General features: G+C 37.7%; 1 protein-coding gene across 3 annotated transcripts in view; it reads left to right on the top strand.

Annotated features, from left to right (window-relative positions):
- Nucleotides 1-24,647, top strand: part of plagl2 (pleiomorphic adenoma gene-like 2) — a 124,639-nt gene that overhangs the window by 32,316 nt on the left and 67,676 nt on the right. The window contains exon 1 of one of the 3 annotated variants that reach the window (XM_039735434.1): nt 3,193-3,257. The exons of the other annotated variants lie outside the window; for them this stretch is intronic. The gene's annotated coding sequence lies outside the window, so the exon portion shown is untranslated. Of the gene's footprint in view, nt 1-3,192; nt 3,258-24,647 lie in introns of those variants that run through there. 3 annotated transcript variants of the gene reach the window in all.

Consider the following 24,647-nt stretch of genomic DNA (forward strand, 5'->3'; position numbering starts at 1 on the left):
ATAAAAAGCGGTTTCTATAAATTTCAAAGATATTTTATCTGTTCTTGCAGCTTACAATGGGGCTTTACAGAATACAGAGTCTGTGATAGAAAAAGTCATAAAACTTACCAAATAACTTCCATTTTCAAGCGAAAAATTTTATCGAGTTTTGATCTATGTCTTGAGATTACACACATATTGCAAAACAATGTATCCATGTTATTTTAGGAAGGAAAAAAGCAAAAAGCAAACCATTGTTGTGAGATTCAGTCAATTTAAAAGGAGATGAGCTAGAAGCCTCATGTCGCATCTTACCCTGTTCATATGTTTACCAGCTTCCCTGCTTGTCTTACTTCATAGTACTCTTACTGTCTCGGCTTAGTTGACGGCTAGCCAATAATAATGGAAAAAAAATCACACTTGTGATCGTAAATATTCGTATACCCTGGTCTCCTTAGTGCAAGGCAGCAACACTAACACAGCACCATCATTTTCTGCCCCTTGAAAACTAAATACTCGTTATAAAAAAAAACAGTGTGTCAAGGCAGGAGATATCCCATGAAGATCAACGTCAAGTGATTTCTTATACTATGTATCATAGTATGTGGGACTGGTGGATGTGCACAGAGAATAAATAGGAAGATTTGACACCAGAAGCCTCCTAAGAGTGGTTGTGTTCTTTGATTCTGTAACAACCTAAAACTTAAGCAAGCCAATAAAATGCTGTAGGGACTTTGGAGGCATTTCTATAGTGTGTGTATTTACTGCTGGTATTCAAACTGATAAGAGCCATTAGTGCTGTGGTCTCACAGCTCCAGGTGCCTAGGTTCAAATCCTGACCTGACTATTGTTTTCTCCTATTAATAAGTTAGGTTCAAAAATGGTCTGGCTTGTGTAAGAGTTTACATATATCTGATTGTACTCTGTGATAATCTGGCACCCTATGAAAGGTTGTTTTCCCACTATGTGTGCAATGTTAGCAAGACTGATTCTGGCTGCTTGAGACTGTGTACTGTAATTAAGGTAAATGAATGAATGCCCGTCTTCATTGCTACATGGCTGTCGCACAATATTTCAAGTAGGCAGGTGAACTGAGGTTTAGGAGTCCTAATTCAGAAAGCATATAGCCTCCCCAGAACATGTTCTTCACATAAGCATTACCATCACCCTATAGAATGTGTTAAGTGAACAATATTATGGCTTATCAGAAGACTTTTTTCTAGGTTGTAATTTTATGTAAAAAACATATCTAGCATCTAGTAGAGGATATAAGTTAAATAGATCAGGTGGAATTTTGAGACATTGAGAGGACTATTCATATTCAATAGGAGACAGTTAGAAGATCTTTATTGTTTTTTTAACTGTCTTTATCCTAACAATTTCTTTGCTGTGCTCAATGTTTCCCTTTCAATCTATACTTTGAAAACATAAAAACGATGAATAACAACACCGAGTAACTGCACTAAGACAGCTTGTCCATATCCATGCAACTTCAGTTTCTAAAAATACAGAGGTTTATGTTGTGCTTTTTTACCACAGAATACACATAGGCATTCTACTTGAGGTCACTGATTATAGGGAACTTAAAATGGTGACACTTCTCCGTATTTATTACTAAGATGTAAAGGACTGGACCTTTAAGGAGTAATTGAAAAGTATAAACTCTGTACTAATGTTTCATTAGGCTAATTATTACGTACCACTGCACCAAAAATGCATCTGGTGCCTTATGATTAACAACAGAGACTGGCACTGGTGATGAATGCCATGAGAGTTAAGCCTTTTGTAAATTAAAATAACTTTACTGATGTTTACCTGGGGGCACAGCCATTAGGAAATAAAACAATAACAGTAACAGTATGCAGATCTGTGGGAAGCCAGGCTTTTATTGCAGTGGTCTTTAAATCTATAATGTCATTTAATTACCTACAGCCTCTTGAGAAACTACAGGCCACCTGTTATTTTTTTTTCATATATTTATTGGAGGCTGATCAAAAATTTTAAATAATTTCAGAGTTGTATATAAAATTATTGAAATGTGCTTCGAGCATGGGAAAGGTGCCATATAAATAAAATGTATTGTTTTATTATTAAATGTAGGCATCTGATGTACTATAGCTATTTGGGTTGCTTGTAAGACGGCTTCAAGAGTAAAGGTAATCTATAATAAATTAAGCCATAAGCTTTTTTACTTCCTATAGTTCCATGTCCAACGCCATTATTGCCCCATCAGCAGTAACCCTTTAGATATGAGGCTGATTGGCCTTCGATTTTGAACCAGGCTGTCTCCTTTGGCCAAGAGCTTTTTCTTCCAAGATAAAATTTCCAGCAGAAATGCTCTGTGACACATTAAGCATATTGTGAGTAATTTTGGTTGTTGAGTAACATGTCTAGAGGAGTGATTATAAGCGCACTGTACTTTGGCACTTTTTAGTAAAGTATTTTAGTGAACAGTTTCTACAGTTTTCTGTGATAAATTTTCCAGGTTTTCTGGCTTTTGATTGAACTCTTTGTTCGTTTACTTTGATCCATTTTAGCCAGTGCCTCAGCTACAGTATGTTCACTATTAGGCACGGCAAATAACTCAGAACATGAGGCTGAGCATCTATTAGATGCTTAGGTGTAGTGCTCCGACCCTTTTGGTGACTTATAAGTAGTCTGACTAGCAGTATTTCACACATACTCTGTTCAAAGTTCACATACTTTAGCCAATAGTATAGTTGACTGACCTGATGAACTAATTTGCTTAAAACACAGTGAGCTACAGTAGTCGTAATGATATTTAGCATACAGAATGCCTCAGGTCTTGCATTCGTTAGTATTGCTGGCTTGCAGCTCAAGAGGCTGCCATATGTGTAAAGCTTGCACATTCTCAATGTTTCTCAAGTTAATCTGATTTCCTCCTACTTTTGACAGATATGCATGTTCATGAGCTGTTGGTAATGACTGAAAGAATGAGATTGTGATTACAAGTGAGAGAAACGAGGTTTCTTTGCAGGGCCGCTGGGCTAACAGTCCATGATAGTATGAGGAGTTCAGCAATTTTGGAGCAGAAGTTGTGGTGATTGGGGCATGTTATAAGGATGCTCCCTGGAAGGCTCATCTTCAAACTGGTCTGGGTGTGTTCCACTGGGCGGAGAGTCTGCAGCAGTCCCAAGACACACTGGTGGGATATATCTCTTGGCTGGCTGGGGAATACCTGGGAATTCTGCAGAAACAGCTTGAATCTGGGAAGGCTGGTCTGACCTACTTGATGAGACGAGAAGTTAATTTGGATGGTGAGTAAACTGACCTTGTGTGAATGTGTGTGTGTGTGTATGTGTGCACCTGTCTTCATGTGTAATGGTTTGCTTTGCAATAAACTGGTGCCCCATCTAGGCTGAATTCTGCTGGCTGCAGTCAAGACAGATTGTTTCTCCTTACAAACCTGCTTAATTAGGAAATTAATGTATAAAAATACTACACAATATTCATATGCTGAGAGCCATTGCTAAGTCCTAAAACCTTTTAAGATTGAGACCACATCTTAATGTACATATCAGAATAATTGAATTACAATGGGTTCGTGCTGGGCCCACCACAGGTCAGGCCCTCTTACTGTCCAAACTTGTAGCCATGTGCCTAGTTACAAAGTAATAAACTGAGCAATTAAACTGTAGCACTACTAGTTCAGCAGATAGTGGGCACTTGAAGCACATACTATGTGTTGTATTATTGGTAAAGATGTCTGCTTTAACGAACAGTATTAATAAAAAGTTAAAATTCAGAAACTGAATTCAGGTTCACCTTTAATGCCCACAACAGCCATATACTTCAGCATCACACCCAAACCCTTTCAGTCACATCTCCTCACAGACAGAACACCCAAACAGTCAAACCGGTTCAGCCAAATGCCCTCTGTAGCCTGGGAATTTAGCGTATTCTTTTTTTCTTGAGGGGAGAGAAGGGATTCAGAGTAAATCACATAACTATGTAACCATAAACGTACATAGAGAAACTCTACATAATGTACAGCCTGAGTGTTATATTTGCTTTCTTCAAAGTTTCTAGCAAAATGACCTGAAAAACAAGGCTGCATTTTATTTGCAAAGGTTGTATTTCACAAGCTTATAATGAAATTGGCAGAATTAATTTGAATTTAGGACATTTTGAAAGTTCACCTTATCAAATACAAGTTTACAAATCACTGAAATACAGATTAGGACTAAAGAAGACATTTGGGTGGCTTGGATGAATAAAATGCCAGGCTGACAGAGGAAGTGAAATGGTTCAAAATTAAAAAAGTGATACATGTTTTGCAAAATTTTCATGCTAAATTAATGATATGCAATAAAATATACAAATTATCAAAAATGTATGCTTTCACAAAATCACTCATTATAGATTATAAGTGGATGTACATGTAGTTATGCAGTTTCAGATAATGAGATGAAATGTATATATGTGTGTGTGTATATATATATCTACATATACTGTATATATACAGTATATCCATCCATCCATTATCCAACCCGCTGAATCCGAACACAGGGTCACGGGGGTCTGCTGGAGCCAATCCCAGCCAACACAGGGCACAAGGCAGGAACCAATCCTGGGCAGGGTGCCAACCCACCGCAGGACACACACAAACACACCCACACACCAAGCACACACTAGGGCCAATTCAGAATCGCCAATCCACCGAACCTGCATGTCTTTGGACTGTGGGATGAAACCGTAGCCCAGAAGGAACCCACGCAGACACGGGGAAAGCATGCAAACTCCATGCAGGGAGGACCCAGGAAGCGAACCCGGGTCTCCTAAGTGCGAGGCAGTTATATATATATATATATATATATATATATATATATATATATGTATGTATATATTGTGGCAGTGCCATTTGGAGCCAATGCCCGGCCGGGACGCCACTGCAGTGTATGTTCCAGGGGAGCAAGCATGGAAGACCCAATACCTCCCCCGAACGCTAGATGGCAGCCTCCCTGGGTTGCAGCGGTGCCTCGGAGATGCCTTGGAGTTTGGTGCAGCCCTGTTGGGTTCTGCAGGCGCCACCAGGGGGTGCTACAGCGGGAGCTGCTGGGCCCTTCTGGGCAGTTGTTTCACCACTCCCGGAAGTGCAGCCAGGTGTCGCCAATCAAGCACCTGGAGCACTTCCGGATGCCTGATAAAAGGAGCCAGTGAACACTACTCAGGAGCCTGAGTCTGGAGGAGGAGGACGAAGCTAGGAGGAGAAGTGGTGGTGCTGCCTAAGGAGAGTATTGTTATTGTGTTGTGGTGCTTTGTGCACTTGGGACTGTGTTGTGGCTGAGGGACACGGGGAAGACGTGCCCACCAGCTGAAGAAAAAATAAAATCAATTTATTGATTTTACATGTGCCTCTGTGTCGGTTCTGAAACTTCTCCTAATGAGAGTTGCGGAGATACAGTATCTTGGCAGTTTGTCTTTTAAATACAGTCATTGCTTGATTAATAAATATGTTTTATGTTTATAGACTCTGTAACTTAGAATGGGGGGGCACTGACTGAGTCTGAATCCCAAGCCCTGCCACTGACTCTGTGGAGCATTGACATGCTCGTTTTTTTTCTGTGTTGGATTTTCTCTGTGTGCTCCCAAATTCTAAAGACTTGTTTTAAGTTAACTGAACTCTTTAAACTAGACAGGTTTGTATAAGTGTGCCCAGCAACAGAGAAACATTCCCTCTGTACTTGGTTCATGTCTTGCACCTTATGCTGCCAGGTGGGACTTTGGCATCCTGTAACCTTTTGGTATTTAGTAGCTTTGAAAGCAGATAGATCCTTACTGTAGGTGGACGAGTAGCCTAGAAGCAGTCTAATTTCTCCTCATTATAAATACACACAGACAGCAGTTATATCATTGAGACTAGTGAGAACATCTTAGTGTGTGATGCGCTGGTCCTTTTATGTAAGTATTTACTTGGGAGTTTTTTGGACACAATAGGAATTGTAACTTTAGAACAAATGTAGTCAATCAGGTGGGCAAACCTTCTTACTTAGAAAAACAGAAACAGACGTCACAGTCAGAAGAGCTAAATTTTGAGCCAGTTATTCTTAAACAAAAACATACTTAATTATTTCTTTTTGCAAAGAGTTCTTCCTTTAGTTTTTACTTAGTTATGAAAGATACTATTGAATAAATGAATATCTTTCATACTTGAAGAGCATGGAAGCAGATATGGCATTGATAGATAGATAGATAGATAGATAGATAGATAGATAGATAGATAGATAGATAGATAGATAGATAGATAGATAGATAGATAGATAGATAGAACAAACTGATGCAGTGGTGCCTCAGTTAATGGTGAGCAAGAAAAGAGTATCTGTAGATGAATAGCGAGTTGTTAACACATACAAAATCTAAGACACTTGTCCAACGTGCCAGGAGATCATGATAGTGATGTGTCCAACAGGCACAACCTAAGCATCATACCCAAATTTTCTCATGGAATAGGTTTATTGTTAAAGCTCTGCATGCATGGAAACTGTTAATCAGACTGTATATGGTGGTAGAGGAAAATGAAAATGAAATGAATAATTAGAAACTTTGCACTAGGGCTAGACTGTTGCATATACTGTATGAAAGACCTGTCTCCAATTGCATGTCTATACCTATGTGCGCAGTTCTCAATTCATTCTGGGCTCCCAGGGTTGGCTCAAGGAAATACTGTATGCAGCGTCTGTCTAATTGGTACGTTGCTGCAATCAGAGACTTGTAGCAGAATGTAACAAAACCAGAAATTTCAGGCAGCCTTGCCCATGGCTGTGCATCTTCAGGGATGGTACAAAAGTACAGTACAAACAAGATTTGATGTGCAGAGGTATTATGTTATATGAAAATAATTAACACATGGGAAGCTTGGTGGTGCAGTGGTTAATGCTGTCACTTTTTACGATGATCACTGCTTGTCTGGAGCTAGCATTCTTCTTCACATCTGTGTGGCTTTCTTTGGGCAGCTCAGAACATGCACGTTAGATTGATGTATGACTCTGCGTGCCCCATAATGAACTGGAGTTTTGTTTTGGGTTGTTTTGCGCTTTGTGTTGAGTACTACATGGTTGGCTCAAGCTTCCTCTGTGACCCTGTAATGTCTTTAAATGGTTTAAAAAATAAAATAAAAATATCACATTATATATATACTATCAGTCTTGTATATTATACTAGGTGTATCCCATGGCTGTGCCCACATATTAATGAAATAGGACAATCTTTAAAAATCAATAGATGTTGGCACTGTATCTGATCTTGTTCAGCTCTGACGGGAGAGCGTTCCTCGTGAGGGGAGAAAAGCACATGGCCGTGATATCTCTGGCAATCAGCAACCACCCTCTAAAACACATGGAGCTGCAATCTCTCTCTTAAAAACGTCAAACGTTACTCCTTAACGATCTGTAGATGATAATGTCTGTTGAGCAAATAGGTATCACTAGCTAAGCGGAGGCAAGGTGCACTCCAACACATGGTGAGAGGTAGAGTAATTCGAACAGAGGCTGGTGAGGGAATGAGGAAGGCCCCATCCCCTGCTCTCGGCCCACAGCCACTCTGTTGGATTTGCATAAATACATCGGTACCACAAGCAAACTATGGTACTAAGTGTGGTGAGAACAGTCACAAAATCAACCGGAAAGTTCAAGCAAATTATAGAAAACAACCAGATCAAAATCCGTTAAGTAATTCTTATGTGAAAAGCAGACAGACATACAGACAGAACGTGCTTGGACCACAAAATTTTTAAAACCGTTTCTTAGCGAGCACCAATGGGCCAAGGGTAACCTACATTCCAAATTTCAAGTACAAAGTCCTCATGGCTCGGGAGATTTGTGATGAGTGAGTCAGTGGTATTTTGCTTATATATATATATATATATATATTTATTTATACACAGTGGGTACAGAAAGTATTCAGAACCCCCTTCATTTTTTCACTCTTTGTTATATTGCAGACACTCAGAAGGAGATCAAAAAAATCTCATTTTTCTCACACTGCATAATCCACACATCATATCATACAGTCATATGCTTACAACTTGTAAAAATACGTTTTTTGTTAAAATATTGTTAAATAACTCCAGAAAATTTAAAGTTGTCCACAAACAGGAAGCACTGTCACATGGGATTGCGCTTTTGAATTGAAGATGTAACTTTCTCCTTCATTCATTTGTCAAGAGTCCTGTCTTCAATTCAGTTATTTAATAATTTACCACGAGATGAGGTAGTCAAATGTTGTGGGCTTTTTAAGTCTGCAGTTGCCAACCACAGTGTGCATTCATTTTTTTTTCTTAATTCAGTTTGGCCAAGAGTCATCTGTTATAGAACTAAACACTTGTGAAGACGGTGATATGTTACTGAGGTCTCTGTCTCTGAGGGGCAGTTGTTAGTCTTGCTTGAGAGCTTGGAGGTTTTCTTCAAATTCATCTATTAGATTTGTATTCTTCCAGTTTCAACTGTACATATTTCTGCTTGAAAATATTATTTTAAATTGTGTAAAAGGATGTGTGTTTAGTAGACTATTTTAGATGCATTTGTATGTAAACACCTATTGTCATCAGATCTGTCTCTCTTTCTACACGAAACAGTTTGAATCTTTGAAATTTGGTACATTTAGTCTTCAGAGAAAGTTGTCTAGAAAGTTCTGATTTCATTAGACATCTCAAATAGAGCAGATTTTTTGAAATTTCAAACGGCTTTGGCAAATTTCTTAATTGCCAGTCTTAAAACAGTGAAACATTATGTGCATTCACAATTAGTGATTCATTTATTCTTTCAAAGTTATATTCACAGAGAAATTATGTCCTGTAGCTGCTCCTGATATCAAAAATGAGTCGCCAGTTTAAATTATTGTTGCGCCAGCCGTTACATGTGCACACTGGTCGACCTGAACAGAGATTTTAGTTCTCCATTGGGTTTTTCTGTTTATGAAATATGAACTAGACTTAGCTGTAGACCCTCCACAATTAGCAATAACACATTGGTCAATGGACGTTTTATGTCATTTGAATTGGAATCTACTTAAGTAAATGATATTGGAAAATGCTAGTAAAATGTGTATTTTATGTGTTCAACAAATATATGTTATTACATTACTACTGCTCTTTTGAATATGACTTACTGCTACAACAATATTTATAGCTATTTATCAGTCTTCACTGAGTGCAGGCTTTGATTACTGAAAACAAGTTCACAGGTAAACAGTTATAAACTCTTAAAATTACAAAATGCACATACATCAAAACAAATTAAATACACAGTAATGGTGGCTTTTTAAGGACTCCGAGACATGCTGAACCATGACATAGTAGTTTTGTTCAAGGGTTACCTTTTACTTTAAATAGGCACTTTTGCTTGGGCATATAATTATTTTCAAAGTACAATGTTATATTCGGTCATGAAGTTCATTGTTCCTGTTTTGGGCCTTGTTGGTTGGGATGACACAGATGTTTTGTGAATTAATCAGTTGCTTATTTTTTATCTACTTCCTTTTGTGTGAATCACAATTAAAATGTGTTTTACAAAACAAACAACAATTAAAAACAGAGCACCACAAGATAGCAGAATGTATTGTCGTGGGAATAATGTTAATTAACAGGACAAAACAAAATTCTGGATAAATGATCACAGGCAAATACCAAGACTCTTGACTTCAACTCTATATACAGTAAGGGCAGTCTGTCACACAAAAAAATCTCAGTTGAGTGCTTATGCCGTGATACACCTAACATGACCCATGAATTAGTTGTGCAGTCTACCTTGGCCATGAAATTGGGCTTTGGTCTCCTTCTAAAGGCATTGTGGCCGACAGGAAAATAACCACAGCCCGGGCATGTAGCACTGCTTACAGGAAAAGAATATTGGTTAACTATTCTGACAGTGAAGCACATTGCATAGGCCGACTGATAATTTTCACCGTATATGCCAGTCATACACTCATGCAACAGACCAAAAAAATTGGAGGTACAGGCTTCCTCTGCCACATTATTGGGCCGTGGTTACTTACACAGCGTCTGTTGGCATGGCATTGTGACATGGCTGACAAAAAAAAATATCTGCTGTGCGACTTCACAGCATTTCTGCCAGGAAAAGAACTGTGGGAACATCAGATGGCACTGAAATGCATTGCTCTGCGGACAGTGAAGCATATTGCATAGGCTGAGTGATTGTTTTTACCGCAAACACCAATCATATACTCCGAGTGCAACAGAAGGTCATACATGATGAAACAATTGGAGGTGGGGACTTCCTTTGCCACGTTCTTGGGCAGCTGGTCCTTCACACAGTGAGTGAGCACTGCTGTGGTCATGTGACATGGCTGACATTAAAAGAACAGCCACATGAGTATCCAGCATTTCTTCAGGAAAAAGCCAAAGCAATATCGGATGGCATTGAAAGGCATTGTAGAAGGCTTTAGTGGAGGGACCTGGGGTGCAGTGGTTTGTGTGAGCCACAGGAACCATCTTTCTTCAACAACCAGAGATCCGAGTGTTACTAGCTACATTACAAAACAATAGCCAGAATGAGAGACAGCGTAATGTGATGTCAGAATTACAGTATGTAAATATGAGAATATTAGACGTAAAATCCAAAAAGTAAAAGGTTAAGTTATTATCAACAGGCCTGTACAAACCGATCTAGGAAGAGTGTTTCAGGGTTACGAACTGCAAACTTGTTCAAAGACTTCTGGGAAATGAGAAAGGCGTCAGAAAAACAGGTGTCTAAAATGTTATGTGAGGTTATCATTGAAAACAGGTAGTCGAGTGCACAGGACTACAAAACGGATCCTGGAAGGCCTTAGAGGCTGCAGGGTTTTGTTCTAAACTAATTTCTAAATGAGAAGTCAGTTATTGCTGTTGAAGTGCTTATTGCTCAAGTAATGCTTTTATGTTTTACTTTAGTTGTCTCGCTTGTTAAGTTTCCCCACCTTCAAATTCTTATTTAAGTTTAAACAATTGCAGTCACTGTTTTTAATTGCTCCTTGTTACCAATAACATACTAATGACAAAGGAACCAGCAGTTGTCCATCTAACTTGTTTCTGTTTACTCCTTTGTGTATTCATTGTGAGAATTTGGAAGGAAACTAAAGAGAAAAAATTTAATAAACGACTCAAATTGTATAAATCGTGTGGATGATATCCTTAAGAAGGAAAAAATCTACAATATCAGAATGACCTGAAATAGCAGAATGAAAACCATGACAAGCCATGAAATTAAATAAGATCTATTATTGGAAAGGGTTGGTTTCTAGTTAAGCATTTGAGTTGCAACAAAAAGTGTAAACCACCAGGACTGACTTTGATGTTGAAATTTACATTTTTTTAAAGTTAATGGAGGAGTTCTGACGATGATTGTCAATCAGACAAGAACCCACTGCACTTGGACATGTGGCCATTTTGTCTGAGTCAGGGCTCTGCCAACAACATTTTGAAGGTATGTGAACTGTGTCGAGCTTCACACAGTTCTGATTCTAAATTCTGATCCTTGTACATTTAAGTGTGTGGGTTGCTTTAGAGCAGGTCTGTAATGATTTGAAGAGCAAAGTTTCCAAAATAAGTATGAAACAAAGGCTGTGTATGCATGGAAAGAAACAAATTAGCACAGATTGAATGGTGAGTTATTTACACTTATTTGGATGGAGAGTGAAAAGTTGTGCCAAATGATATTAATTTCTTCAGATTTTTGTTCTGATATTTATTTAGTTAGATTAATTCGATTACATTTACATATCACTTTTCTGACCTATTCAAACTGCTATCCATAGACAGTGGGGAACCCCTTCAACCACCACCGATGTGCAGCATCCACCTGGATGATGCGATGGCAGCCATTATCGTGCCAGTACACTCACTGGACATTCTCTATTAGGTGGTGAAAGAGTGAGAGACATAGTCAATTAGAGACAATCAGTGGGCCATAATGACAAGGCAGTGGTGGGCAATTTCATTTACTCTATATCCGTTTGACTGTTCTGTTCTGTATTTCCATGCAACACCCTTTCTTCTTTGTATTATTCTTTTTCTCCTTGTCATCTCAATGAAACTTTTGTTTTCAGCTTTATCTTCATTGTTACTCTGAGGCTGTGTTTTCTCAGTCTGACTCTACTCATTTTTTTCTCTTAGTTTACATGACTGATTTATTAGCTTCTTTTCTTGACTAATACCCTCTAGTTTTAACACTTAACAGTATTTTTTTTTATTTTCTGGGCTTTTGCAATTGCGTGCCCTGCAGAGGTTGTGAAATGCATGTTGTTGTTTCGGTACTCTTCCAAAACAAATCTAACCTTTTGGTCAGCCCATACTGTACTTCTCACTTTTCATCTGTGATTCTCAGGTTCAGTTATTTCTGATCGAGTCATCTTTGCCACCTTCCAATCTGCTATTCTCATCACCCGATCATTTATTGAAGTCACACATTATCTTGAATATCAACCATCAGGAGATTAAGACTTTTTTTAGAACCTCTAAATGGTTTTTCTGTGTAGAATGAAGTGAAATGTTTGTGGTTTTCTAACCTAATACAGCAATGCTGCATTTTAAAGAATCTTTAATATTGGAAAATGATTCATTGAGTAAACTTTCATTGAGTATTAATGTTGAACTTGTTAGGTTTGGGTAGAGTAGGTGGAATGACAGTACCTTTCAATTCAACTAAATGGACAACTCTTCATTTGAAATGGCAGTCAATGCTGGATGTTTCATTCATGTCTGAGGCTGAAACACAAGCCAGCGTTTCCCTCACATGCAGCACATGCTTTATGCTAAACTGTGGCACTTCCTGTTGTGTCCTCTAAATGCCATGCCACATTTTGACCAAAATGCATTACTGTGTTTAGTAAACCTTTGCGTATTTTTTTGCCTTTTTGTCCGTGATTACTGAAATCAAAGCATCTTTGATTAAACCTGTTCAATGATAGCCATAATCATATACACACTCTATTATCCACATTGTATTTTTCTAGCAAATATAGCACCTACATACCTGTATAATATATACGCATGTGGAAACTGAATATAGCACCACAAACAGAGCATGGCATTAAGATGTGTGATATATAAGACGTTCGAACAAACAGCTTTCCATCTGTATGTGTTGTGGGACGATCTCATGGTTGCTGAACCTTCACCTCGGACACAGGTATTGCAAGACTAACACCTGATTTTGGGGTGAGAATAGTACAGGTGTAACTGCTGACATCTCTTAGAATTTAAAAGGTCACTTGCATTTATATTCATTGTTCACGTTTAGTCTCATATTAGAGCCTCCATCCCACTTTGAATTTGCATGAACTGCTACCTCAGTGTACCAAATAACGGTCAGTTAGCTTACTGAAAGGATGCTCTAAAAAGTGGAATATGGAAAGTTTGCTTCCCTTGAAGGTTTGTTCAAATTTACCAAAATCTTTTTCCATATTTTCAGGTTTTATATGATAGCACTTTGTGGTATAAGTCGAATTTCAGGTATTTTGCTGCAGTCATTTCACTAAAGCTGATGTCGCATTACACAACTTCTAGTTTGAGAGATTGTCAGACTGCAACTGCAGCTGCTGATCTTGTTGCCAGAGTTTACACGACTAGCCATTGCAGGGCGTGTCAAATTATGTGACTGTGTGATTACTTTACAGCCCAGTTTCACATTTCCAAAGTATTACAAGCTCACGCCTTTCTCTGACGGCTAATAACCTGCTGCCTGACAAAGCCAGCTCCCGAGGGAAGGTTTTATGGGAGCAGCAAGTTCAGCCGTAGTCTCTGTGTCTTTTTTACTTTCTTGTATACGAAGTATAGAGAAACTATTGTAATTGTCCAAAAATTTGATGTCGAAATTTTGGTGACTCTTGATGTTTTAGACCTCCCTGAGTCCAAAAATACAATTTTTGAATTACAGTATGTCTCTGTGTGTGTGTGTGTGTGTAAACACGATAACCTGAGTACGCTTTCACTTTGGTCAACCAAATTTTGCATATAAATATTAAGTACAAAACATAGATTTCTATCAACTTTTGGGCTATTTCTGCTAATCAGAAGTAGTATTTTACCTTGTATTCATGCAGCTGTAGAGTCCGATTTATTTAACTTTACTTTTATAATAATTGTTCAATATATTATTAATTTGATTTTATTTGTTTTTGATGGTTCTTTAATGCACATGATATAAAAATATAATCTTTGTCTTGCAGTTTACTCCTCAAATATCCATCGCCATATCTGAGTATTCGAGAAGGTTTAGGGGGGATTTTTGTTTTTTCCATTCAATTCTATTCAAACCCTCTCTTCTGTTTGTGAAGTTCAAAACATCTGTGCTTTTTTTTCTGATTATCTGCATTATATGCATTATACCTGTACTACAAGGTGAGTGGTCAGTGGTTGTCAGCTGTCATGCATACAGAGACCACCCCAACAAAGCTGTTTCATTGCAGACTCTGCAGTGGGTTGGCACCCTGCCCAGGATTGGTTCCTGCCTTGTGCCCTATGTTGGCTGGGATTGGCTCCAGCAGACCCCGTGACCCTGTGTTCGGATTCAGCGGGTTGGAAAATGGATGGATGGATAGTTGCAGACTAGTTGGCCTGAGTCACTGGAAAAATCAAATTTACACAAATAGTGGTCAAGAGAGGAAAAGGTGACAACTTGCTAAAATTAGGTATCTGAAGTCTACAACTGAAAATCACTGAAAAAGTTGTGTGATGCGACACGGCCTTAAGAAAGGTTTTATATACCGATTAGCCTAACTACAGGACTGTGTAGATAAGGACATGCAACTTCTCACCTGCTTTATACAGAAGCTTTGACTCTTCAGAAGACTGACAGCTTTTTTCAATAAATGTTACATTTGGCTTTGTTCACCAAATGTACAACAAAAAAACATTTTCTGTTGTTAGTATTTTATGTAATAAGTTTGAATGATTCTATACTATTAATTTGTCTTTAGTTGCCACATTGTTGGACTGATTCCACTTACAGTCTAACTGTAATTATTTTTTCGGATACCCTTATTAATCTCAGAGGGGAAATTGTCTTTTTGCATGGTGGTCAGTTGTAATGTACCCTTTTACTGTATGGGATAGCTGGCGTCATGGCACCACGGTGTAGCCTCATATCACCAGGTTAATGTCTTTGATCTCATCATGTTCAGGTAGGGTCTCTGGTTAACCAAAAACTGGCATATTATTTTAACTAGTTTGGTGTTAATAAGTGTGTTCTAGGACAGACCGGTGAAGTACTCATGGCCGATTCCGGCCTTGCACAAAATGCCACTGCAGTGCACTGCGGGTTGCTCTCACACCGTACTGGGAAGTGAGACCAGAAAATAGTTAAATGGACACATAATAAAGTAAAGAATTGTCAGATGACATGCTGTGATTACCTGCTTTGAATTCTGTATAACATACCATCGATTAAGTGTTGTCTCACAATACAATGGAGGTTTTTCAGGTGGATGAAGGCATTCACAAGACTGTTTTAGCCTTGCTGAGTGTGCTGACCGCTGGTGACAGACGACGTTCGCGCTTGGTTTGTAGGGAGGCTTCGGCAGTGTGACTCGGGCCTCAACAATGTGAATGAGATAACCGATGGCAATTCTATCTCCACTGCAAGGCAGATGTAGTCTGCGTTTTATTGATAGGCAAAAGTTTTCTGCTCAGCATTGCGTCTTCTACTTTAAGTAGAGTACTCTCTTCCATTTTGGGCTTTTTCTAAGATCAGAATTCTGCATTTTTCGAATTTTTTATTTCCCAACATGAAATTATGCCATATTTAAAACTACTTAGCACTGAAATGTACATAACATGTTTGCACTTTCTCTTGCCTGGAGGTTATAAGCTGCCTTTAACCTTGTTTTAAGTTTTTGCTTTTGCTAATTAATAATGATTTTCTGAAACAATGCATTTTATGCAAACATTTTATATACTGCATATGCTTCTTTTGCCCTAAAATCTGGGACTGAAAAAATATTTGTAAAGGAAAAAAATGTAGCACATGAACAGTTTTCATTTAAAAAAACAAAAATAAATGTGCCCTTCTTCTACACCAGACTAAAGATAGACCAGAGATACTGATTCCTAACTGAAATTTTCTTTTTAACAGTGCAGTTTTGGCCACAATGAATGTTATTTAAAAAAAAAAGTTAAAAAGTTAAAAAGCTGAAGAGGAAGTGGTTTGAAGTCTTATAACTGGATCAACATTGGTGGTGTCTCATTTTAAGTCCATCTGACCATCTCACTAACGAATCATTACAAAAATATATATTTATATTTTAGGTGGAACAAAACCCACAGTGAAATAATGTTCATAAAGAAACAAAACAAGGAAATGCAGTGTTTTAGAAGGGGGTGGGGGTGTTAGGGTTAGAATAGGCTCATTTTGTATTTTAGTCACCATTTATATGTTGAGTTTTTTTTCTTAGTTTTGTTTAGTAATTTTTATTCAGTTTTGAGACTTGATTCAATGTATTCTTTAATGCACATTTTCTCTTCTAAGCCCAGTGCACTTTACATTATTAAAAATACAATATACAAGTCAAGCAAACTATTGTGCAAAAAAATATAAGACAATATGAATACAGATGTACAGTATATGCATATGCTATACCGTATCTAAAGTATTAAAATAGTATTTTAAGTATATGTATGAACCACAAGAGCTCATTTCATGTTTGTGCAAAATGTTCATGATAGTAATTATCTTCTTAGCAGTTAATCACATAGCCTGTCATCTGGCTTCATTCATCTGAGCTCCTTCTCTCTAGCAGAACAATCAATTAGAAATTGCTGCTCATGACCAAGACCCTTAAAATCTAACTTCACCTCTTGTGTTTTGAAATGTCACGTCATATCCAGCGCTGGCTTCTTGCTTTTCTTGGCATTCATGGAGCTATGTGTCAACCAGCTCTGCAGAACAGTTTTAGGGAGAATGTGTGGGATGTGTATTTCTGGGTAAATTGTGGATTGTCCTTTTTCATTTTTGATAATGCTCTAGGGCTGAGTCCTGCCTTGGACCTAATACAGCTGGGGTAGGCCGGGCCCTCCAAGACCCTCATTTGGATTAAGCCAGTTTAAGAATATTATGTTAACGTGTTATTTTCAGTAGTATCTTTCTATAATACTGTATACTCCGTGTACTCTTTAGTTTTTAGCTAGTGTTTAAACCTGCTTATTGTGCAACAGTAACATCTGTATCTCATCTTGGTTCAAGCCTGCCTTATTTGTACTGTATATAATAATGTCTTTCCATGCTTTATGTTTAAGTGCTTGTTATATATTGTCTTTAGCACTTATTTGCATCTCTCATTCCTGTCAAGCAGAGCAAAGAACAGACTAGCTGAGAGAGTGCCGGTCAGTCTGTTGGATTCTTTTGATCAAGTCTGACTTCAAGAGGTTTATTGCTATGATTGGATTAACTGTATTCTTATTCAGTCCTTCCAGTTGTGGGATTGTGATGGCCTTTTTCCCGCACCTAAACAGCACCATCATATGTGCCAACATATGTTGTTTAATTTTATTTAATCAAACTACTTAGTGGCAGCCATGTGAGGTACACAAATATTGTATATGTCATGAGTCCACAAGTGGAACTGTATTCTAATCCAAGTCATGCAGATGCCACCCAGTGCAGAATGAAGCGTTATGGCGGCAGGCAGATGCAGGGCGGAGATTTCTACTTGAAAGCTTCCCTTTGAGCAACAACATGTTGGTCCCCTGTGTCAAACCAGCAAAACAGCCACCTGTAACCCTTCTGTAAATTTAAAATGTCTCACTAAAGTTATTTTTGTAGGTATTCGTATTTACTTGTAATGGCTTGTTCCAATAGTTGAAGTGCTTAGCCCTACTAACAGCCCACCTCTCTGGTTTATGTCTAACGGGGGCTAAGGTGGTAGGTTTGATACCTTGAGTCAGTTTAGTGTTTGAGCTCTCCTTTTGCTTCACATTAGGATCCTCTAGCACTTTCTTGGTGTTCTCCTTTTCATATTGTTATAACTTCCTCTATAAAGCCCTCGATTTGATTCCGATCTTGAACAGTTGTTACTGAGGTTCTGCACATTGGGTAAGGGAAGCACTGTGGTATCACTGCTTCAGCCTCTGATGGGGTTTCTATTTTTAAACCATTTTACTGTTGCAAACAGCTTATCTATTAGGCTTTTTTTCCCACAGTAGATAAGAATTAAGGTGGGAGCATCAAGACTGCAGTCGGTAATGTTACAGCTCCATGAAATTTAGGCCCAGAATTTTGTTCTGTTCAGACTATTCTGCACTTTATAGACTTTGTATTTTGGTTTGTATTGTAAATCTTCACTCCAGAGTTTTGTGCTAGTCTTAAATCAACCCTAAGTCTTATTTTCTCAAGAGTGAAACCTCCCAAAAATGGCACTGAGGCAGACCAATATTAGTTTGACTGCAGTTGAAGAACAAAGCACATGCATGATGTGTACTGTATAAGCATTGGCTGTGGACCACCAGAATAAGATGCGACACCTAAGAGAACTTCAAGTCCCAAACTCACCTTAGAGAAAATGTGAACAGCGGTGGGTAACAGACACTATCAAATGTCCACAGGACGTAGGTCTTCTTGTTGACCAGTTTAAGTAGGTCTGAAAGTGATTAGATAAAGGAGCTACAAAAGGCAAACCAACTAAGGCAGCATTTTGTTTAAGCTAACAATTTACTGACTTGATTGTAAATTTTATTTTCTACGTTCTGTATTTAAATCCCACCATACAGACTATGGAATGCACTCTAAAAACACCACAATTTCTGACCGCTATGCCAAAACATTATTTTTGATTGTAATTACATAAGTTTAATATACTGTATTTATGTTTGTTGTGGATGACAGATTTATTTGTAAAATATTGAAGTGGTTTCTCAAAAAAAAAAACATTTTAAGGGTGGCAAACTTTGAAACTTGCAAACACATTTTTGTTGTTTCTTTTTTCCCCTTTTTTACCATGGCTGACAAATATATTTTCTAAAAATGGAGAAATGAGTTCATTAGAGCAAAGTGTTTTTTGTTGTTTGCCTTACCTTTCCTTGTTGTAATTATACTAATGAAATGTTTCTTTTAACGGCTTTCTAAAGATCTGTTTCTGAGTTCAGGGTGTTTTGAAGAGATTTTGTTTTTGCACTTTCGGAGCCTCCTCTTTCCTGTACGAATCTGTTTAGATGTACACTTCACTGATGTGTTATGACAACATTGCGTAATTCAATAACATAATTCCATCTATCAGTTAGAAGAACCTGTGTATCCAAAAAATATTTCATTTGAACTTATTTTGATGTATTTTTTGAAAGATGCATATTAATTCAGGTACAGGATGATTAGATTTCAAAATGTAAGATCATCAATAATGAGCATAAAAGACAGTGCCTAAAAAAAGTATTCACCCATTGGAAGTTTCCACATTTTATTCTCAAGCAGCTTTGAAGCATTGCATATATAATTTTTTTTCTTTTTTTTTTTTTTGATCAACAGAGAGTGACCTTTTAATGCCAAAGTGAAAACAAATCTCTGCAAAGTGTTCTAAATTAATCACAAGTACAAAAAACACCAAGATCGTTGATCTCATAAGTCGATATTCAGTAAATGCACCTTTGGCAGCCATGACAGCCGTGAGTCTGTGTGTTCAGGTCTGTATCATCTTTGACCATCTGGGCACTGCACTTCCTCCCCAGTCATCTTCTCAAAACAAAAAGGTGGAAATTTCCAAGAGGGTGCATACTCTTTAGAGACAATCTGGTGGATTGTGAACATGGACTCCAATTCTGCACCACTGTTATTCAGCTACTTTTGCATTTTGAGACGAAAATGAAATGTCTCTAATTGTGAACGCTGATTTTATTTTATTTTTTTTTTTATTGGCTCCTGTTGCATGGTGTAATTAATAGAAGCAACATAATTAATCAAGGGTAATTTTTACACTTTTCTTTCCTAATTATGCAGTATTTCACTTTCTACTGTGTTTTACCAATGCCCTAAATTTGACTTTTTTTTTGCTGTATAGTAAGATTCAGTTTTTGTTGTGTGCAGGAAGTTCATTGCAAAACCACAACAAGAGATTATTTGTTGAGTATTAAAGACTAAATATTCTTTGTTCTTCCATTACTGGTACTTGAAGTTTGCTTTATTTAGTTAAATTATATCCTATCTTGAAACAGTGAAATCTTAATTTATTTTCTGGATGCTATTACATCTGGCCTGAAGAAGGGGTCTGAGTTGCCTTGAAAGCTTGCATATTACAATCTTTTTAGTTAGCCAATAAAAGGTGTCATTGTGCTTAACTTCTCACTGCATTCATAATGGATAACTTGGTACAACACCCTACCTAGTACAGTACTACTGAATGCTATAAAAACACCTGTATTGCTGTTCTTTTTAATTTCTTTTCATATGGAGAATTAGAGTATCATTAACGCACATCATCCAAGAATAAAACCATTTATGGTACCATAGTTTACAGTTCTAGTTGATTTTACTGCTGACTAATATTATGGCCGGAGCCACCGTTAAGGCGAATTAGGCATTCACCTAGGGCACACATCATAAAGGGAGGAAAAACCCAGCCACACAGATTAGGCACTACGCAGTCGGCTGGCACACTGATAAGCTTGGCCTAGGGTACAAAATAACCTAATGCCGGCACTGCAAGTCTTGGGTTGGTACTGAATTGAACAGATATCGGTAGATTGGGACGTCACAACAATCTTTAAAGTTGGATTTTCCAGACCATTTCATTTTAATGATGTGTTCTCAACTTTCCCATAATTCTCAGCACTTAGGGCTGCTGTATTACCCCATTCAAGATTTTGCTTCACCCATGTATTATACAGTATCATGAAACCTTACACCCTACTACTGCATTTATGTACTCTTTTTTTTTGGACTTTCTAGATACACTTTACACTACAATTAAAAGAATAAGCAGACAAAATTGATTTCTCTCACTCTTCCAAATCCAACATCCAGTTTTGTCTACTTGGTTCAATAACCATGAACAATTTTTAAAAACTCACATGAACCTTTGTGGCCTCTAGACGTTAGAAGTGCTTGGCATGCATATGCTGGTGGTTGCCCTCATGGCACAGGAGTGAGTGTTACTAAGGCCATCTCCTTCTCCTTTCTGAGACCATAAGGCTGCTGCAGAAGCAGAGATTTTGGGATGGATGAGGAGAGCTGAAAAACATAAACAAGGAGAAGAAGAAGAAGAAGATGATCTCGGAGGGTTAAACAGAGATGGCTGCACGGCTGTCCCTTTTCTAGAACATTCTTCGAAATTTCTTAAATCAGCTATTAATCCACACCAAGTGCTGCCTTAAGAACCACCAAAGTGTTGATTTACACAGTGAAGAAGCACAACCCTGATGAAAAATACAAACCACTAACATGTCACTCTTGCTCAAATGTCTAAACATTAATATTAATGTGAAATGTCACAAAAGCCTGAAATGGTAACCTGATCTGTTTTGTCCACGCAATTTAAAACAAGATGGACCAAATTATTTTAGAAGGATTTTGTTGAAGAAGTGATTGTGTAGCTGTTGATTCTTTGTTCAGCAATAGTGCAAACTCGCATCATAAAGCTTGAAATTAGCTGGTCCTTCAAATCACCAGTAAGTGTCAAACCATCGGAACAGAAGCAGAGTATCGTCCTGCTTGTGTCATTTGCTGCCAGATATTCTCAGGAATCTGATTTAGAAGAAGTGGGCTACAAAATAATGGATAGATCAGTATATCAGTGTTCTAGTTTTGGGTAACCCAAGGTTTTTTAGTTAGTCAGACGTATCCCTCATTAATAGATTTGCTAGGAAAGTGCAATGTGTTAAACTCCAATAATATAAAGTTTGACATAAATACAAAAAGAACATTCAAAGCCACACTCATAAAAGCAAAGATCCCATATGAGACGGACCTAAGTAATCCTTCCCTGTATACCGGACTCTACTTTATACAGGCCGTCTGGTTAGAGATTAATAGTACAGAATATGTTTCAGGAATACACAAAGTTGAAATATATTTGAAAATCAAGTTTTGAAGAGCACTCGTTGCAAAACTGTTCAGCATCAACTGAATGTTCTGTAAATGTAGTACACAAAAGTATGCTGAAAATTTCAATACTAAGTAAAAATAAACAAATGAAAACATACTAAAATATCTTGATAGTTTTCTGCTGAAATAGCTGGTGTCTGCAAAGCTAAACAATACCTCAAAGATCTGAACAATAAGCAAACGATGACTCACAACTGGATTAGAATACAGCACCGTTTTAATGACGCCAGCAGCATTTTAAGCGTTTACAGCTTATGAGGAGAAGCCTGCAGTATTCTCTGTGCTTTCCTTTTAATTGTTATTATTTTTTTTTTTGTTCATTTACCTGGTTTCTTTAATTTACCCAAAGGCAGCACTCAGTACAATCAGACTGATTTTAAAATTTATAAAGATTTAATGATGATTATAATTCATAATAAAATCATAGTGACAAGTTTTGGTTCCGCAGTAGGCACATTTTATACGTTTACAAGTAAGAAGCACATATACAGTGCCGTTATTATACTTTTTTTCTTTATTGCAGGCTGATTATGAATGAATAAGACAAAAAAAAAAAGTCCCAGCATTCATGCGCATTTCTGACCAACATGCAGCACATCGCCACACTCTGTCTACCACATGTAGATCTTAACTTCGCCAGTACTAAATTGACGCTTAAAATGTACAGTATATGTGGAAAACAGCACTATACACTTTTAAGGGTTACGTTGACGCCATAAGAGTTCACTTAACACTGGCAGGTTTGCTGTTTGTGGTTCTCACAAGTGATTTGTCCATAAAAATCTCAGTGATACTGGGTAATTATCGGAATAAATACAGTGCTAAGTCATGATACTTTTTCAGTCTATCAAAAACTACATAATGCAAACATTCAATAGTTTTACAGGTTTCTAAAGGCATGAAGAAGAAAATGAAGAAAAACCGAGTATTAAATGTGTAAATAACTAAAAAAGTACAGTTGTCACAGTAGGCGGCCTCACTCAGCGCACAATCTACAAACACATAATACGGAGCTGTCTGACAGAATGTTGTACCTACTTGATACGTAACAATCAGTCACTACAGTATTTATCATATTTAATGTTCTCCCTCCAACATGTCCATGGCAGGACTCTAGCTAAGCCCCACTGTGAACATCACTGTTCACCATGATGGACTGGGTGCCAGTCCAGTGCTCTCTGTTGCCTTTTACCTAATGATGTTAGGGTAGGCTCCAACTTCTCACATCCCTCTATTACAATAAATGAGCTCAGGAAATTTCTAAAAATGTGCACATCAGTTACCAAAGTGTGAGCGATGTGTTTGTGCTGCCTCACAGCTTTAATATCCTGGCCTACCTTGCAGAACTTGGACCAAAATGGTCCTAATTTTTACCTTTCCTCCCCAAATCATAGGTGTTAGTTTAAATGGCCGTGATGGACTGAGGTCTCACGCAGAGCTATCCTAGTCCCTGCTAGTTTAAGGGTCTCATTACCCAAAACCCTGTAACATTAAGAGCAGAGAGAAAATATGGCTGTTTGGAACAGCTACTTGCAGTTTCAGCATGTGTCTTTTTCCTGAATATTTGTCCTTATTTATCTGTTACTTAACAACATGTTGTAATAAGTACATTTCTTACCAAATATTCTAAACCTGTAAATGCCATCAGAACAATACTCTTATTCATAAGGAACATTGTTTGCATTCCTAAACCAGATTTTTTCTCCATTTTTACAATTTTGCAATTCTTTTATTATTTAAACATTGAGCAACTTTAACATCTACATTGCTTAACAAGCTTTCAGGCTTGAAACAGACAACAGTTGTTAGCAACTTCCAATCAAAACTGAATATTATGAGAAAAATTAATTAAGTATGGGACTGGCACGTAAACTGGATGTTTGTTTTGCAGTTCATATAAAAGGTACCTTTGTCCACTAAGGCCATTATTCTTTTTCACTTATCAAAATTGTAATATTGTTCAAATCAGATCTATTCCAAATTTGTGAAGTTAATGGCCACTTACTGTTTCAGGGAAACCGTAATCTCCTGCTTTTTCCTCACTTTAGTATGTAGGTATGTTGGCCTACTACAGTATGTTAGTTAGAGACTGAATTCAAATAATCTACTCAGTGGTCCTGGGAACAGACATCCTTAGTGCTACTCATACAAGCAGCTATTGCTGTTTTTATGGTTATCTCTGCAGTAATAATTCAAAGAAGGAGGGCAACCTCTTTCCTTTGAACCTTAAGACATGCACAGAAGAGCTCCCATCAGGCTCTTCACCAGCGATTGACAACCTTTAGGCACATTGAGCCTGACGCTGGTTTGGAAACAGGAGATAAAGAGTGTCACACGAGTACATCAGGAGGCTAAAAAAGAAAAAGATTTGTTTTGTTTCTACCCAACGTTTAATCCTGTATACCCTGAAACCACACACCGGGATGGTCACTGCACGTGACGCTGTCTTGCTTGTAGGTATGACATAAGCCAGGTAGATGAGACAAGGTGCATTCTGTTACTGTTCTACTGTGTTTCACTATTTCTGTCTTGAAACACAAAATATTCTCATTTTTATGGGTATAATTTAGAACAGATCTTAGTAAGAATTTAATAAATGATTATCAGTCTAAGAACAAGTTGGATTACTTT

Source organism: Polypterus senegalus, chromosome 14 (genome assembly GCF_016835505.1).
Source record: "Polypterus senegalus isolate Bchr_013 chromosome 14, ASM1683550v1, whole genome shotgun sequence".
Classification (NCBI taxonomy): Eukaryota; Metazoa; Chordata; class Cladistia; order Polypteriformes; family Polypteridae; genus Polypterus; species Polypterus senegalus.